This window comes from Pyxicephalus adspersus, chromosome Z (assembly GCF_032062135.1).
Source record: "Pyxicephalus adspersus chromosome Z, UCB_Pads_2.0, whole genome shotgun sequence".
NCBI classification, from domain to species: domain Eukaryota; kingdom Metazoa; phylum Chordata; class Amphibia; order Anura; family Pyxicephalidae; genus Pyxicephalus; species Pyxicephalus adspersus.
Genome location: NC_092871.1, coordinates 21600541 through 21607432, shown reverse-complemented (window position 1 = coordinate 21607432; position 6892 = coordinate 21600541). Strand labels below are relative to the sequence as shown.

The following is a 6892-nucleotide window of genomic DNA, read 5'->3' as shown; positions in this document are numbered from 1 at the left end:
TATATATATATATATATATATATAAATATATGTATATATATGAGTTTCAAGGGTCTGTCCTGGGCACATTCGCAATAAAGAATTCCTAATCTTCAATCTAAATGTGTTATACTTTTTTGTGTTTTTGGATTTTTATTATGCCCAATTTAATTAATCTATTTAACCACGTATCCCTTTATAGAACACATACATGCTATCCCCATTTGACCTCCAATCCAAGAGACGAAATTGCACAAGTTTTCCTTTGCCTAATATTGTCCAATTACATTATAAATATAGAAACGTGATATTTCCTTTACAGGAGAACAATCAGACCTATACAGGTGACTACTATTCACCTCTAATCCTCATACACCAATCCTAAAGGTCAACCACTAAATGTAGGCTAGCTTTTACATTATTATTATTAAACAGGATTTATATAGTGCCAGCATGTTACACAATGTTACTGTACATTAAATAGGGGTTGCAAATAACAGACAAATAGGAAACAGGAGGAGGAGAGGACCCTGACCCTGACCAGAAGAGCTTACATTTGACTGTACACATATGTCATCATGAGACCACACGCAATGTAGCAGACCAGTCACATACATGAACAATGGCAATTCAGATTTACAGTTAGCTGGACGCTGCACAAGCAACTGCCCCCCCCCTCCCCCCTCCTGAGCAGTGACTACTCCACAATGCCTGCGCTAGTTACTCATCTGTACAGCTTACATGTATGATGTGTATGTGACACCAGGAAGAGACATGGAAAGGTTCATTCTATGACTGAATATCAGTGTGTGGCCCCTGATGACCTATTATTATTGTATCTCCTAGATTGTAGGCTCTTCAGGGCAGGGTCCTCTCCTCCTGTATCACTGTCTGTATTCATCTGTCATTTGCAACCCCTATTTAATGTACAGCGCTGCATAATATGTTGGTGCTATATGAATCCTGTTTAGTAATATTATTCCCCTACCTACAAAGCCTTCCAACAACTTATCAAGTGAAGCCTGTTGAGAGTTGTTAGTTGTATCCTGTTCATATCTTGGGCTGGATCTCACTTCCTAAAATGTGAAATAAAAAGTATCTAAAGCCAAGTGGTAAAGCTCAGTACCCCTGTCACCTTTCAATGGTTGTCCCATTTGCCCTGCCAACCGGGATCAAAACTAAAGAAGATGTGTGTTACTTCCCCCACCTCCTAGAATGTAAGCTCTTCGGGGCAGGGTCCTCTCCTTCTGTGTCACTGTCTGTATCTGTCTGTCATTTGCAACTCCTATTTATTGTACAACGCTGTGTAATATGTTGGCACTATATGAATACTGTTTATTAATAATAAAAACAAAAAAAAGAGAAAGTCTCCCAATCAGGACAGTGATAACTTATAGAAAAATTAGAGAGTTTTTCTCTTACTTCCTGGTGAGTCTGCAGCACAGGAAGTGTGGGTAAATCTTTCCAATGGGGTAAAGATCTGAAATAAAACTGGGGTTTTAACTCTTCCCTAAAAAAGCGAATACATAGGGGGTGGTAAGACGTCTGTGGGGTCAGTGCTTCGCCTCCACAGGAAAGGCATTTGGATGGATGCTCTTAGATTGTAAGCGCTTTAGGGCAGCGCACTCTGCTCCTATGTCACTCTGTCATTTGGTACCCCTATTTAATGTACAGCACTGCATAAAATGTTGGGGATATATAAATACTGTTTATTATTAATAATGTACAGCACTGCAGAATATGTTAGTGCTATATAAATCCAGTTTATTAATAAACAATATTATTATTAATGTACAGCGGCTACATATCATGTTGGCATTATATAAATCCTGTTTAGTATTAAGAACTTTTCCTGGTTTGGGGGTTTTGGTCCTGGCAATCAGCAGATGATATATTATTGTGTTTTATTTCTGATATTACATTTGATGACATTATAAGAGTGATATTAGTCTTTCCTTCCTAATAAAATAAGATGATTGCTCCCCTTTTTATAGGAAGGATCAGATCTGTGTACTGATGACTGGTAAATAGTTTTTCATTGATCAGTATTGTGCAGAAATATATTATGTATTATATATTATAAATATATATTTGTATTATCAGATAATAATATCATTTAGGATTCTATGTGAGGGGTCTCGTAGAAATCACTGATCTGACTTCTGGGATTCCCTGTAAAGGACAGGGGGACCCATGAACTCACTGGGGAGCCCACACAACCTCAGCTACCGGGACTAGAAATCTCAGCCATGCTGGGACTTGTAGTTCCTCTCATAGCTGGGTGGCCGGACACAGAGACCCCACAGCCAACGTCCGCCATTACCCTCCCTCCGCCTACGCACATACCTGCCCAGCTGCTCAGCAGCCAATCAGAGTCCTCCGAGAGAAGATCAACGGCCAATCACAGCGAAGCATCCCACCCCCTTGCACAGAGCCCTAGCAGCACAGCTGCTCCGACCGCAGAGCTGTCAGTGAATGCAGCGCTGATCAGTCTCCGCGATCCTTGCCTCCCATAGGCCGCGCCCTCCGTCCGTCCTATTGGTTGGTTTTCGGAAGCAGTCGCCAATGAGGCGTTCCAGGCGTGGTATGAAACGGCGCGTGCCGCTCCCGCCTCCCTTGCTGCCTGTGTGAGTGACTAACCGGGCGTGGGCTGGAGAGAGGGGGGGATGATTCACGTGTCCACGTCACGATAGGTGCCGGGGGCGGGGACTGCTGTGATTGACAGAGGCGGCCCGGGATGCGTTGTCAGGGTAACACCTCAGTAGGGGCCTCCTGTCAGCGCGCTGTGTATCGTGCAGTGTCTATAGCTCGTTACGTGTCGTGGTCACCATGAGCTCGTCATAGCTTTATAACACGTTTTAAATGCCATGCTGGCTGTAGCCAAGCCTTATTATCAGCCCTCCATAGATACTTCCAGAGACTGTAGCTGAAGACACTAGTTTACCACAAATTTCCATCGAAAGTGCACTCGGGGTGCGAAATGTGCCATAGCACCATCACTAGCCAATAGGGGGCTCCACAAGGGCATTAGGTCAGTTCAGTAGGGGGGCCCCAAGTCAGTTCTGCACAGGGGCCCACGGTTGGCTACAGCCTCCATATGCATTTCACGCAGCTGCAGAGTAAATGAGCCTTTAGTGTGCTGTTCCAAAGATCAGTGACAGAAAAAGCAGAAACCCCGTTATAAGAAATGTGACCAATTCATGAGCTCCAGATAAGTGACTGTGTCCAGGCCCCAGAGAGCCAGGTCATCTGTTATCTGCAAGCTGAGAAGCATTTCCAATGTTCTGCCCTGGAGATCACTGTTGGTACAATATATCTGTGTGGCAACAAGTCAAAACAGACCAGGATTTCCACATTGTACAGACTGTCCAAACAAAGATGGCGACATATGAATCTGGAGAAGGAAAGATGAAGGCAAGGACAGAGGTGAGTCAAGAGATCTCTGAGAGGTAATACATTAAAGAGGAACTAAACTGAAAAGTAACCAAGAATAAAAACACACCTTCAATCCTGCAGGGCAGTTTGATCCATCCAGGGGTGGCTTGTATTGGGTCCAGAGCCAGCTCTTCTCCTCTTCTTCCTGGTTCTTCTTCCTACGTCACCTGATCTCACGCCTAGGGTTGGGTGATGGAAAAACAACTTGCCGATCTCATTGCGCATGGGTGAGGCAAAAGGCTCTTTCTGCACATGCCCCAGATGCTCCAGCATGCGCAGAAGGAGCACCCAAGAGTCTCCCGGGATGTGTGATGTAGGTATTCTGGGAGGCTTTGTGCTCCCATTCATTCTCGATTGCCTAGGCCAGGGGTCGGCAAACTCCGGCCTTTAAGCCAGATACAGCCTAGCCAGTAGTTGGTTCCGACCCAACGCCCCCTCTGGAGCCGCGGGTTGCCGGCGCATCGGCCAGGGGGCGTTAGGAACTACCGGAGCTGCCGGAGCTCTGGTGCCACCTCCTTGATACTTCCGCCGCCGCAGTAAATAGGGAAAGCTCCCTGAAGGGTAATCCCCTGCAATGCATACCGAGGAGAGGGATTTCACTTCAGGGGGCGTTCCCTGGTGGTGGGCAGAGCCATTAGGGCCGGCCTAGTGTGCTCCCGGCCACCCCTGAAATGGCCTTTTGGCCATGAAAGTTTGCCGACCCCTGGCCTAGGCGATCGAAAATTAGGGGGCGGTGCTGCACCCTTCTTTTTTTTTTAAAAAAGGGTGTTGCACTTAAAAAAAAAAACAAACAGAATTTTTATCTTACACAGAAGGGTTGTCTACCTGAGTTTCTGGTTTCAGGTATGCTTTAACAGAAAGCGGAACTACAGCCCACGTTCCATCGCAAGGTGCCAATATCTTTTTCTTCCTGGAGCTAACCTTCAGCCATTCTAATTGGCTGTGCTGGTAACATTATTCACTTCCTGGCACATGCAAGGGAAGCCAGAATTTCTGGGTTACCCTGGCAACCAAAGCTGAAGCTACGCATGCACAGTTCAGTTATGTAACCAGAAATCGGGAGGTACATTGCAATAATACCCCTGCCTGTAATAATTACATATTTGTAGAAGTGAAACTTTAGTTCCACTTTAGGGTGGCCATAGATGTAGCCATGTAGGATTGATTTAGCTATGAGCAATCAAAAACAAGAGATTAACCTCCCTGACGGTATGATTAATGAGGATTTTTAAATGTAAAAGCGGTACATTTAAAAATCCTCATTATTTTAAATTTCCCTCCTACCTGCCTGACAGTCTTGCCCTCCAGCCTGAGACTCACGAGCTTATGCCTGGCAGGCACCCAACATTCACACGCCGGGGACGCAGATGCCAGCTGGGCATCGGCAGGGAAAGAAGATGCCGGATACCGCTGGAACGTCTGAACCAGGTAAGTTTTTTAAACTCCCTGGCAATTCCACCCCGAGTGTGGCTCGAGGTTACAGCTTTTGGTATGGAAAATCCACCCAAGCCACACTCGGGAATACCGCAAGGGAGGTTAAGCAATGCAACACCCATGTTTTTCCCCCCACACTTTATAATCGACTGAAGATTTCACAAAGAAGATCTATCTAGTAACATTGTAAACCCTCTATTGAAACAGTATCACATTATCCATTCGAATTACAATTGGTTCCTCCAAAACATGCAAATAACTCTTAGACCAATCACAAGCGATCAACAACATTTTTTTGTAGCCAATTGTTTTGCAAAGTTTATATCAAATGAGAACTCACTACATGGACTGAATGCAGAAGGTGTTTGGTTTGCAATTTTTGTTAAATTTGTCAATTTTAAGTTGCATTGAATGATTGTATAATCATATGGATACATTTGGAATATCTTCTTCCTTTTTCTCTTCCTCATTCTGATCTTCGGCTACCTTTATTGTTTGGGCTGGGATGGCATAACTCTCATGCAGGATTTCACTTAGTTCTGGCACCCACATGGGAAGCTTGTACTTCTGGGTATCCCGGAAATTAACAGACAAGATGTTTTAGTTTAAGGGAGCCATCAGGCAGGTATGTTCTAATACAGAAGGGACATGGCCTGTTCCTTTCTGCAATAAAGTCCTGCATGATCACAAATCTTTAAAGTGGAACTTTGGTTCCACTCTAAGGGCTGCTAAAGTTCCACTTTTAAGATTAGCGATCAAGCAGGTCCTAATTGCAGAAAGGGTAAGACGATATCCTGTAGAATGTCAAAATTTGCCGTTCGTGCACAAGAGGTACACCGTCCCGGCACAGTCAATCAGGATTGCTGGAGATGGAAACCAGGAAAAGGAGAGGAAAGAAGATAGTGGTTCCCGAAACGGAACAAAGAAAAAATAGAGATCAGACAGGTAAGGTTATTTTATTGCAGAAAGGACATCACCTGATCATTGTGCAGTGAAGGACCTGCCTGATTTTTTATTTCTAGAGTATAGCTTCTTTTTAAGCCATGATCGATTTATACCTTTCAGGTCAGTTTAAAGAGGAAGTAAACTCAAAAGTGCTCAAAACAAAATATTACAATTACCTTCAATCCTCCAGAGCAGTCGATCTGTCTGGAGGTTTCTTCCACCAGGTTCTGTGTGTCTGTCTTTGGGCCAGCACCCCAGGCGCTGCCATCATATCCTCCTCTTACTGGTTCTTCTTCCTATGTCACCCGACGCAGGCTCCCATGTCCCAAGGACAAATATAGAGGGGAACCGATCTAGATCAGAGTTTCTCAACCAGGGTTCCTCCAGAGGTTGCTAGGGGTTCCTTGGGCAATGAGCAATTTGTTCCTCTGATCTGACCCTAATGGTCTGTTAATGTGACATTCTACTTTACTCTCCAGCAATGTAAGAGGCATTCTTCTCACTGATCACAATGGTAATGTACTGTTAACTGTAGAAGTGTTGATTATAGCAGGGGTTACCTGAAAGTTATTTTACGGGTTTCCCTATGTTAAAAACATTGAAAAAGGCTATCCTAGAGGGTGAACAGACAATGTAATCCTTATCCTCGATAAAAACATTTTTCCTATGCACACACTATAGGAGGGGCACCCATTATTAAAGTATACCTAAAACATCTTACCATAAGCTATAATGGTACATCTGTCCCTGCTCGCTGAAACCACCAGCCCTGGGTATCTGGAAACCTTTAGACAGCACCATTTGGGTCTGTATTACCAAGGAGGCCAACAAGGTCAGTAATATATTGTTGTAGGGTTTAATTTTATTTTAATTAGTTTTCCTTAGCTGTGCAGGGAGTTAATTTTCCAGTAAGTTTATAATGTATCCTACATAAAGAAGAATGTAGAGGACTGGGGGTTTTCTGAGCCTCTACATGTGACCTTGAATCATGCCATTATGACTTATTCTGTATGAAGCTTGTGTAACTAATACTTCAGCCTTTTCCTGACCTGTACTTGCAAAAAATACACTGTATGTTGATTTGTAGTTTTATAAAGTG

General features: G+C 43.9%; 1 protein-coding gene across 1 annotated transcript in view; it reads right to left on the bottom strand.

Moving 5' to 3' along the window:
- LOC140344121 (SERTA domain-containing protein 1-like) overlaps positions 1 to 2477 on the bottom strand; it is a 5354-nt gene extending 2877 nt beyond the window's left edge. The window contains exon 1 of the mRNA XM_072431062.1: positions 2326 to 2477. The gene's annotated coding sequence lies outside the window, so the exon portion shown is untranslated. The remainder of the gene's footprint in view (positions 1 to 2325) is intronic.
- Positions 2478 to 6892: the final 4415 nt, after the last annotated feature.